General features: G+C 42.4%; 1 protein-coding gene across 1 annotated transcript in view; it reads right to left on the minus strand.

Annotated features, from left to right (window-relative positions):
- Positions 1 to 10,764, minus strand: part of Veph1 (ventricular zone expressed PH domain containing 1) — a 172,911-nt gene extending 162,147 nt beyond the window's left edge. Inside the window, exon 1 of the mRNA XM_005344073.3 lies at positions 10,638 to 10,764. The gene's annotated coding sequence lies outside the window, so the exon portion shown is untranslated. The remainder of the gene's footprint in view (positions 1 to 10,637) is intronic.
- Between the last annotated feature and the right edge of the window lie 280 nt (positions 10,765 to 11,044).

Raw genomic sequence — 11,044 nt, forward strand, 5'->3', positions numbered from 1 at the left:
GAATAGAGCAAGGGGACAAGTTGGGTCCCTGGTTATTCTCTTCAGTTCCCTTCTGGAGCTAATAAAATTACAGAGTGTTTGCATTACTAGACACTTTAGCTGTCGTTTGGAGGCCAGGAGTGTTTGATGACTTCCCCAAGGTCCCTTAGGAGCCGTTATGGGGCTAATCTCCTGTTTTGGGGTGAGCAGACTTTCACCACCAGCTGCAGTGAAGTGTAATCCCTTCATGCATGCCAGCAACTTAAAAATGCAGTCAGTTTCTCAGAGAGTAAGAGCCCACAGTGACTTGCTTAGCAAGAGCAGTGGGTGATTCTGGCCATTATTTCAGTGCGAATGAGTTCCCTGGAATGAGGGAGAAGAAAGAGGATCCAATGGTCCCTAAGGTATCTCCCCTGGGAGTTACTATTACAGGAGCACCTCTCTATGCTGCATGCAGCCTTAAGTTCAAGAGCCTTACTCTCTGTTTACTGTGGCATCTAGACACAAGCCAAACTTTTCACAGGATGTTCAGGTCAATCTATCTGTGGTATTTCAATTATTCATGGGCCATTTTAAAGGATTTCAATGGCATTATGATCTGTTGATGTACAATTTTTGTACTATCTTCCAGCTTTCTCTCTGGCCAGGGAAACAGGTAGACTAACACACCAGATCTCCACCTCTTCTTCAGCTACTCCAAATCCAACCCCTCAGTCTCATCTTGAGCTCTACAGCAGACCACCTGATAAGCACCAACCCACAGGAGCCTTCATCTCCAATAGACCACACAGATGTTCCGCTCCTAACCCCCCACCCCTCCCTCAACTGCTCCAGTCAGGGAAGCTGGCAGGCTAACTGTAGTTTGTCACCTCTCCTTCTGTTCCTGCAACCCCAGTGCCCCAGCCTCATCCCCAGCCCTGCCACAGAACAGCCCTGCTGCAGCCTCCCTGTCCCCTCTTCCCTCCTCTCCTGTGTAGATCCTATAGTGCTTCTCCTCCCCACCTCCCTCCCCAAACTATTTGCTTTGTCCCAGCCCCCTACCCCAGCAGGCACTTCTGGGAACCCACAGGACACTCCAAGAGGCAAGCAAGTAAGCTAACTGCAAATCTTCACCTCTCCTTCCATTTCTCCAAGCCCAATTCCTCAGCCTCACCCCAGTACCCCTAGCTCTACAGAAGACCTTCTGCTCTGGCCTCTCCTCACTCTCTGACTCCATTTCCAGAAGACTAACTAAACAGGTCCTGCTGGAGTACCTCCTGTGAACATCCTCAGCCCATCCCAACCTATCCCCATTCTGAAATGTCAGCTCCCAACACCCAGAAACACATTTTACCTTGAATCCCCAGTAACCACACCTATGAGGACCCCAGAAGAATTTCCTACCAGGCAATACACAGCCACTGCACTCTCCTAAGGACCAGAGAGGGCAATAGAAACCAAGAAACAAACTGTCCCATCTACAAAACCAAGACCAGATATCAGCACCTAGAATTACAATCTTCCCTACCCCTGATGCCCAGACTCCAGTGTTGGCACAATCAATAACAGTTAGGACAACATGTCTTCACTAGAATCCAGCAATCCTGCCAGAGCAGGCCCTGAAGAATCTGACATAGCTGAAGCACACAAGAAATATCTTAAGACAGGCTTTATGAATATATTTTAAAAAGGAAATGAATACATTCCTCACAGAAGTCTATGAAAACACAAACAACAGTTGAAAGGAAAAAAATGAAACCATTCAAGATCTGAAGGTGGGAATAGATCAATAAAGAAAACCCAAACTGAGAGAAATCTAGAAATGAAAAATTTAGGAACTCGGATGGAAAACAAAGAAGCAAGCTGCACCAACAGACTATGAGAGATGGAAGAAGGAAATCTCAGGAACTGAAGATATGATGGGAGAAATGGATGCCCTGGTCAAAGAAATGTGAAATCTAAACAACTCCTGGCATAAAACATCCAGGAAATCTGTGACACTATGAAAACACCAACTCTAAGAACAAGAGAAATAAATGAAGGAGAAGAAACACAGGTCAAAGGCACAGAAAGTATTTTCAGCAAAATCATAGAAAAAAATTTCTCTAACTTAAAGAAGGAAAGGCCTATCAAGGTACAAGAAGCTTACAGAAAACCAAATAGACTGGAATGGGAAAAATATTTCAAACAATAAATATACAAAGGAAAGAAAGAATATTAATAATATCAAGAGGAAAAGACCAAGTAACATTGTGATGACTATTTTTGTTGTTAACTTGAATAAATTTGTAATTAGCTGAAATTCCAAAAATGACTGCGCATCCTGTGAAGGATTTTTGCTTAATTAAATCATTTGAAGTTGAAAGATCCACTTCTGATCTGGGTCTTTGAAGTGGGAAGCCATATCTTTAATTCAGATATTTTGAGGTGGGAAGACCCACCTCTAATCTGGGCTACACCTTCTGCTGGAAGCCTATATAGACACATGGCAGAAGCAAGCCTAGCTCTTAGCCTGCTTGCTCATGCTGTCACTAGCAAATCCATCTGTCACTGGCATTATAGCCTACTTTCCAGGATTCAAGCATTTACTGAAGAACAGTTTACATATACTGAAGACAGCCATCTTAGTGGACTGAACAGTTACTGGATTCTTGGACCTTATGTTCATAGGGAGCTATTGTTGTATTAGCTGGACCACAGAGTGTAAGTCATTCTAACAAATCCCATCTCTTCTGTTCATAGGGAGCTAACAAATCCCATCTCTCTCTCTCTCTCTCTCTCTCTCTCTCTCTCTCTCTATATATATATATATATATATACATATATATATATCACATATATGTGTGCATTCGCTTGTGTGTGTGTATTTACAAGTGGATATATAGATAAATGTATAGATTCATTCTATAAGGTCTATTGCCCCAGAAAACCTTGACTAATTTAAACATCTATTTCCCAAACACAAGGGCACCTAATTTTTTTAAAAAAAGAAATGCTAGTACAGCTTAAATGACATATTTACCCTCACACATTGATAGTGGGAGACTTCAGTACCACAGTCTTGCCAATAGACAGGTCATCCAGACAAAAACTAAACAAAAAAACATGCTGCAGCTAACTGATGTTATAAACAAAATGGACCTAATGGTCATTTACAGAACATTTCACCCAAACACAAAAGAATAAACCTTCTTCTCAGCATCTCATGGAACTGCCTCCAAAACTGACCATATACTCAGACACAAACCAAGTCTCAACAGCTACAAGAAAATTGGAATAACTCCCTGCATCCATCCATCAGAACACCAAGTGCTAAAACTGGAGATCAACAGCAGAAAACTTACAAACTCATGAAACGGAACAACTTTCTACTGAATAAAACACGGTCAAGACAGAAATCCAAGACTCTCTAGAACTGAATAGAAATGAGTACACATCATACCCAAACTTAAGAGGCAAGATCACAGCTGTTAAGTGCCTATGTAAAGCAACTGGAGAGATTTCATAATCTCTCCAACTTAACAACTTAATAACACACCTAAAAGCTCCAGAACAACAGCAACAAAATCACATCCAAGAGGAGTAGATGGTAATAAATATTCAGACTTCTGGGTGAACAACAACAACAAAAACAATACAAAGAATCAATGAAACGAAGAGTTGATTTTTGAGAAAAATCAGTAAAATCAACAAGCCCTAACTAAAAGGCGGAGCGAGAATATCCAAATTAACAAAACCAGAAATAAAAAAGGAGACACAACAACAGACACTGAGGAAGTCCAGAGAATCATAAGGACTTGCTTAAAAAAACCTATAATCTATCAAATTAGAAAGTCTAAAAGGCTATCTTTTTCAATATATCCTACTCACCAAGGTGAAATCAAGATCAGATAAGCAATTTAAACAGATCTACAACCCCGAGTGAAATAAAAGCAATCATTCAAAGTCTCCCAACCAAAATAAAACAAAAATGCCCAGGGCCAGATGGTTTTCATGCAGAAATCTACTATTGTTTTAAAGAAGAGTTAATGCCAATATTTTTCAATTCATTCCACAAGATAAAAACAGAATGAACATTTCCTAATTCATTTTATGAGACCACAATTACCCTGATAACCAAACCACATAAAGACCCAACAAAGAAAAAGAGGTACTTATTTCCTTTATGAACACAGATGCACACATATTCAATAAAACTTGCAAACCTAATACAAGAACACATCAAAAAGATCATCCACCATGATCAAACAGGTTTCAATCAAGCTATGCAGGAATGATTCAATATATGAAAATTGATCAAGGTAATCCACCATATAAAAAAACTGAAAGACCAAAAGCATATGATCATTTCAATAGAAGCAGAAAAGGCCTTTGACAAAAATTTCCAATAGCCCTTTAAAAAAGAAGACTGGAAGAGATTAGGGATGCCAGGAATATGCCTCAGCATAATAAGACAGTTTACAGCAAGCTCATAGCTAGCATCAATTTAAATAGAGAGAAAAAGCAATTCCACTAAAATCAGGAACAGACATGTTTGTATACTCCATAACTATTTAACATAGCACTTGAAGTCTTAGCTAGAGCAATAAGTCAACTGAAGAAGATCAAGGGGCTACCAATAGGAAAGGAAGACATCAAAGTATCTTTATTTGTAGATGCTATGATAGTATGTATATGAAACCTAAAAATTCCACCAGAGAACTCCTATAGTTGACAAGCACTTTAGTATAGTAACTGGATATAAAATTAACTCATAAAAATCAGTAACCCTCCTATATACAAATGACAAATGGACTGAGAAAGAAATAAGAAAACATTTTTCACAATGACCTCAAATAATACAGTTTTGGGGTAATACTAACCAACAAAGTGAGACAAAATCTTTGAAGAAAGCTATTGAAGAAGTTATCAGAAGATGGAAAGATCTCCCATGCTCATGGATCATTAGGATTAACATAGCAAAAATGGCCATTCTACCAAAGGCAATCTACATTGAATGAAATCCTCATCAAAGTCCCAACACAATTCTCCACTAATCTTGGAAGGATAATTTTTAGCTTCGTATGGAAACACACACACACACACACACACACACACACACACACACACACACACACCAAACAAAAAACAGACAAAAACAAAAACCAAAAGCAAAAGAAAACACAGCATAGCTGAAACAATCCTGAAAAGTAAAAGAACTGCTATTCCCAATTTTAAGCTGTGCTACAAAGCCATAATAATGAAAGCAGCATGGTATGGGCATAACATTGGCATATTGATCAGTAAAATAGAATTGAAGACCCAGACATAAATCCAAACCTATGAACACCTTTTTTTTTTGATAAAGAACTCAGAAATAAACACTGGGGAAAAAAAGAGAGCATCTTCAGCACAATGGTGCTGGTCAAACCAGATGACTGCACGTAGAGGAATCCAAATATAACCATACTTTTTTTCCTGTGCAAAACTCAACTCCAAATGGATCAAAGACCTTAACATAAAACAAAACACACAGAACCTAACAGAAAAGAAAGTGGGGCATAGCCTTGAACTCACTGGCAAAGGAGAATATTTTCTGAACAGAACTCCATTAGTTCAGGCACTGATATCAACAGTTAGTAAATGGGACCTCATGAAACTTCTTCATGGGAAAGAACACCATCAGCTGGACAAAGCAGCAGCCACCTATAGAATAGAAAAAGGTTTTGCTGTTGTTGTTGTTTTGCTTTGTTTTAAACAACTGCACACACGATAGAGGGTGTGGTGGTTTGAAAGAAAATGGCACCCAAAGGGAGGGGCACTTTAGAAGTGTGGCTTTGTTGGAGTAGGTGTGGTTTTGTGAGAGGAAGTGTGTCACTATAGGAGTGGGCTTTGAGGTCTTTTATACTCAAGCTACTCCCAGTGAGACAAACCACTTCCTCTTGCCAGCAAGATGTAGACAGTACCATGTCTGCCTGCATGGCACCATGCTCCCCATAATGATGATAATGGACTGGACCTCTGAAGCTGTAAGTCACCACCCCAATTCAATCTTTTCCTTAAAAGAGTTGTCATGGTCGTGGTGTCTCTTCACAGCAATAGAAACCCTAACTAAGACAGAGAGTTAATATCCAAAATATATGAAGAACTTAAGAAACTAGATAACAAGAAACAAATAATCCATTTAAAAATGGGGTACAGATCCAAGGAGAAAATTCTCAATAGAGGAAGCTCAAGTGGCTGAGAAACACTTAAAATCAATTTCAACATCCTTAGCGCATCAAAACTTCTTTGAGATTTCATCTTACACCTGTCAGAATGACTAAGGTCAACACAACAAGTGACAGCCCATACAGGGGAGAATATGGAGTAAGGGGAACACTCGTCCATTGCTGGTGGGTGTGCTAACTTACACAGCTACTGTGGAAATTAGTGTGTTGGTTTCCCAGGAAGATGGGGAGTGATCTACCTGAAGATCCAGTTATACCACTTTGGGGCATATGCCCAACGGATTCCTCCCACGACAAAATCACTTACTTAACCATATTCATCGTTGCTCTAGTCACAGTAGCCAGAGGCTGGAAACAACCTAGGTATCCCTCAACAAAAGAACAGGTAAAGAAAATGTGGACATTTACACATTGGAGTATTAAAAAAAATACCATTTAAAAGTGATATTGTGAAATTTTAATGGAAAATGGATGGAACTAGAAAAGTTCATTCTGGGTGATGTAGCCCAGAACCAGAAGGACAAATACAGTGTGTATTTGCTTATATGTGGATATGAGCTATTAAATCAAAGATAATAAAGCTGCAGCCCATAGTACTATAGAGGCTAGGTACAGAGGAAGGGACTAGAGGATACAGATAGATCCTGTTAGGAATGGGAGATAAAATAGATAACTGTGGATGGATGGGGGGCTGTGTAGGAGGATAAATTGGGGGAAAGGAGAAGAGGGGGGGCTGAGGGAAGGAATATGGTGAGAGGTAGTTAAAATTAAGGGACATTGAGGGGCAGTACGGGAGGGAACCCAATATAGAAGAAACTTCCTACAATGTGTACAAATACGAAGGCTATATAAATGATATCGCCAAATAATGAAGGAGACAGAATCCCACCTGACTGTCTTGTCACCAAATGAGGCTTCCAGAACCAAGATTGGGTTACATCTAATTGAGATATTTGCCAAAGTAGTCCCATGGGAATCCCCAAACGAACCAGGCTATTGCTGAGACAACAGGCTGCTCTCCACAAACTGACAGCAGGGTCCCATTGCTGAAGATGCCACCCACACAACTCACTGAACACAGAGAAGTCGAGTTGGTGCCAAGTAAATGTATGGCCACTATTAGGAACAACTCTCCTAAAGCGGCGATTCTTAACTTGTGGGTCTTGACCCCATTGGGGATGAATGACCCTTTTACAGGGGTCACCTAAGACAATCACAAAACACCAGTATTTATATTATGATTCATAGCAGTAGCAAAATTAGGGTTATGAAGTAGCAATGAAAATAATTTTATGGTTGGGGGTCATCACAACTTGAGGAACAGTATTAAAGGGTCCTATCCTTAGGAAGGTGGAGAACCACTGCTCTAGAGTAATGCTAACATTTGAGAATGAAGTGTGGGCAGAGCGAATTGGTAGAAACATGACTGCATCTTCCCTCCTGCATCCTTGCTCATTGATACCCTGGGGTTCACAAGAGCCAGGGAGCAGGACAATCAGAAGAAAGAGGAGCTCTGGAATTTATAAGGAGGAGTGGTGGGGAAACTTTGAGGGGGAGGGGAAGGGCAGAGTGAGTGTATCCCAAGATAGTATGCCCCCTGGAAAAATGAGGAATGGTGACCTGGGATATCTTAAAAGGTTAGTTCTGTTTTTAACATATCCTTTTTCCAGTTGCAGATATATCAAGAGATAATCACTACAAAATAATAGCCAGAAACATAGACGGGGATAGTGTAATGGTCTGCTCTGTCCCTTTAAGAGACAAGCCATGCCCACTCCCTCCCCCCTCTACCAAGGAAGTTGATCTTCTTCCTCCAGTCCCTTTTATCTCCCCCAGGAGGCACTTCTGTCTCACTCCATTCTGCTGCCCACTGCCACCACTTGGGGATCCACAGCATCTTTATATTTTTACTTAATCCATTACAGATAGAAATAAGTTTTTCTCTAGACATTGGACAATGTCTGCACATCACGGAGAGACTGGGCTGCCACAGACACATCAGAGATGGGATCTGTAAGGGGGCAGAAGTACATCCTATGGAGAGGAGCACCCAAGGGTGGATGTTCCCTGAGCTCCATCACGCTCTACACGATGCCTGCCCTGGAGCCTCACAGGCATGCTTCCAACTTGATCTACTCTTCTTAAGTCCCCTTCCTGTGAAAACATTTTGAGCACCATGATGTTTGTACTGATTACCAAGTTGAGGGGACTGAAACCCACTGCTGAAACTAATCTCTGCGTATGTCTTTGAGGAATTATCCAGACTAGGTCAGTCAAGGTGAGAAGACCCATTTTCTATCTGGGTGGCCCCAGTCCTTGAGCTGGGGTTCCAGACTGAATACAACGGAGCAAGTGAAGTGAGCAGAGCATAATCCTGCTTCCTGTTTCCTGTCTCTAAATGCCATGTGACCAGCTGCCCCCTGTTCCCGATGCCATACTTTGTCAACCATGATCGACTGTATCCCCTGGAGCTGCAAGCTGAAAGAGGCCTTTCCTCCTTAAAATGGCGATGGACCTAAATAGTCTGCTCTGTGGAGATGATCTAGAGAAAGCCTCTGCCAGAAAGAGTGAGAGGGTCAAAGGCAGGCCTCCGTTAGCAGATGATACTAAAAGCTCGGTAGAGGAAATGGCATTTGAGCAGTATCATTTTGGGTACCAAGATACTTACAGATTTCACTCAACATGCATGTGCTAATCTCAGAGCCAGGGATGCTTTTTAAGATGAGGATGGGATTCTTGGCTAGGCTGCTGTAGGACCATGGGTGCATACTTTTCCATGTGTCATCTGTAAAATGGGGACTATTCTACCAGGCTGTATTAAAGATCAACGTTGATGATGTGTAAAAGATCCCTTTGTTAAAGAAGACTATTGGGATTAAGAAAATAACACCCCCAAAATGAAGGCTCTAGAAGCTGCCTGGAGTAAAGTTTCGCCATGACTTTGTGTTCTCCTGCCCCTTGATTCCTTTTCCCCTCCCTTTCCCCGTGGAAAAGCAAGGCACAGACACTAGAATCTCTCTTCTCTAGAGTAGATCTCTGAAACTAGAACCCCTTTCCGCAACGCAAACCCCAAAGGCAAGGAACAACACGCCAGTCTTCTCTTGCTTTTCAGTGTTGGGGCTAGCTATGGCGTTTTCTACCATAGCTTTCCTGATGATAAGACTTTCGGTGTCCTGTAACCAAGAAGGCATGCTACACAGAGAAGCGAAGAAAGCTCTGAAAAGAGAGCCCTTGCTGGGCTTCCCCAGTCAGCCTGTTAGCGTTATATCAGGCCCTTTCTGTCCAGTCAAACTTCCGTGTGGCTCTTTATGCATCACCGAACCTAAGTTTGAAAAACGAACAGCTCACTCTGAGTGTATGGGTCTTCAACTTGAAAGCTCTTGCATTACATAGAATGGTGATCTAATACTCCCTCCTTTGCCTGTCTTTTGATAAAGGGTATCAGACACAAGAGGCAAGAAATAAAACCCCCGCCTTTCTCCCTACACAACCGTGTTTGAGCGTTATTCTGAGTGTTTCTCAAGTTTTGAGTCACGTGATTAGGAGAAGCCACATGATGAAAACCTGATGCTAAGAGATAAGGATAAGCAGCAGCTCGGATGCCCAAAGACCAGTTGCGGAGCTAGGACAGAAATCTGGAGGTCTCCAGGCACAAAGCCCTCCCAGGACCTTTGGAAGTCAGTCATAGAGTTACAGACAGCTCGCATAGTTGGAGCTGCTTCCCATTCCTCTCACAAAGGAAGGAGTGTTCCACTCTGGTTGCATTACCATACTTGCTAATTATGACTGAACTGCCTCCCCATCCCTTCACTGAAGGGTTTTTTTTTTTTTTTTTCCTGAATTAGGATTTGGCAAAGCATTTATTTATTTTCTGGTCAATGTTTTGCTTAGATGTCTGGTTTCTCCTGCTTGTTTATTTTGTAACCTAAGCTGAACCCCTGGCCTGAGCCTGGTCAAATCTGCCTCATCTGTACTACTTACCTTTCTAGAAGCTATAGTACTGTGGAGCAGATATATGCATATATGTACATGCACGGTAGGCACATATGTGCACACATGAAACATGCGTGTGCATCTGTGTGCATACTCAAGTCCCTTCTGTGCGCTAAGCTCTCGCCTAGGCACTTCTCAGTATGCCCACTAGCCTTGCAGGTGGGTATAGAGCAGGACCCATTCATTTCTTTAAATGCCGTGCCTGAGGCTACGCAAAACCAAGAAGAGATCTGTTTTATAAACTGCCTTTTTAACTCAGCGTTTTTCATTTCTCTCCATTTGCTCCCCTCGATGGGTTAGGGAACTTATCTTGGGACCTACGCTCTTTCCTTAGTTTTAAACTTGTTTGTTTTTAAAGAAGTACCAGTTGGTTGACAAGTTAACTTTCCTAAAAAATCAGGCGCAACAAAAAGAAGAATGATTCCGCGTGGAGCGGCCCATTTCAGGAGTCGCAGCTGTCCCCGCAAACTAGGTTACCTGCGAGCTACTCCTCCAGGGCTCACTTGCTGTCACTGGCCGAAAGCTTCTAGCCGGGGCGGGAGGCGGACAGTCAGCGTCAGAGCAGCTCAGAGAACCCGCAGTTGTCCACCCTCCGGAGCAGCGAGGAAGAATTCTAGGAATGTGGCGGAAGCCACCGGCTGCTCCTGGGACGGGTCAGGTGACTGGCTAGCAGGGCGAACTACCTCCAAGCACAAAGGCAGCTCCAGGAAGGGCGAGCTGTGGCCGACCGAGAAGACAGAACGCCCTGTGTTCGTGGAAATCTACACTTTCCCTTCCGAGATTGGGTGGGGGTGGGGAAGCCACGCAGGAAGCCGGTCTGGTAGGTAGGCCAGGTTGGAGCAGGTGATGGGATAGCCGCGCCCCAGCGGGACACACGGGTTCCA

The sequence above is a fragment of the Microtus ochrogaster genome, chromosome 1 (assembly GCF_000317375.1).
Source record: "Microtus ochrogaster isolate Prairie Vole_2 chromosome 1, MicOch1.0, whole genome shotgun sequence".
In the NCBI taxonomy this organism is placed as follows: domain Eukaryota; kingdom Metazoa; phylum Chordata; class Mammalia; order Rodentia; family Cricetidae; genus Microtus; species Microtus ochrogaster.